Here is a 732-nt window from a genome sequence, read left to right as displayed (position 1 = left end):
TAAACGGGAAACTTAACGTCTAATTATGTTTTTTGTGACGATTCTTTTGTTTCAGACAAAAGTGTCGATCAAAAAAAGCAAATGTTCTGTTCCAAACCCCGACCCACACAGACGTTTTACAGATGAAGTAATGACAAAAAGTTTTTAGAATGAAGCAACGTGAGATGAGTCAAAGATGAGGAAGAAGATTTTCTGTAAACTCAAAATATTAAACGGAAAAAGTGAACGAGCCGCCACACAACAAATACACAAGTCTACAAATACAAATACACAAGTGTACAAATACAAATACACAAGTGTACAAATACAAATACACAAGTGTACAGATACAAATACACAAGTGTACAGATACAAATACACAAGTGTACAAATACAAATACAAATACACAAGTGTACTACAAATACAAATACACAAGTGTACAAATACAAATACACAAGTGTACAAATACAAATACACAAGTGTACAAATACAAATACACAAGTGTACAAATACAAATACACAAGTGTACAGATACAAATACACAAGTGTACAAATACAAATACACAAGTCTACAAATACAAATACAAATACACAAGTGCAAATACAAATACACAAGTGTACTACTCCAAATACAAATACACAAGTCTACAAATACAAATACAAATACACAAGTCTACAAATACAAATACACAAGTGTACAAATACAAATACACAAGTGTACAGATACAAATACACAAGTGTACAGATACAAA

This window comes from Boleophthalmus pectinirostris, unplaced genomic scaffold (assembly GCF_026225935.1).
Source record: "Boleophthalmus pectinirostris isolate CB_2022bp ecotype Guang Dong unplaced genomic scaffold, ASM2622593v1 HiC_scaffold_13, whole genome shotgun sequence".
NCBI classification, from domain to species: domain Eukaryota; kingdom Metazoa; phylum Chordata; class Actinopteri; order Gobiiformes; family Gobiidae; genus Boleophthalmus; species Boleophthalmus pectinirostris.
This window is presented reverse-complemented; position numbering follows the sequence as displayed.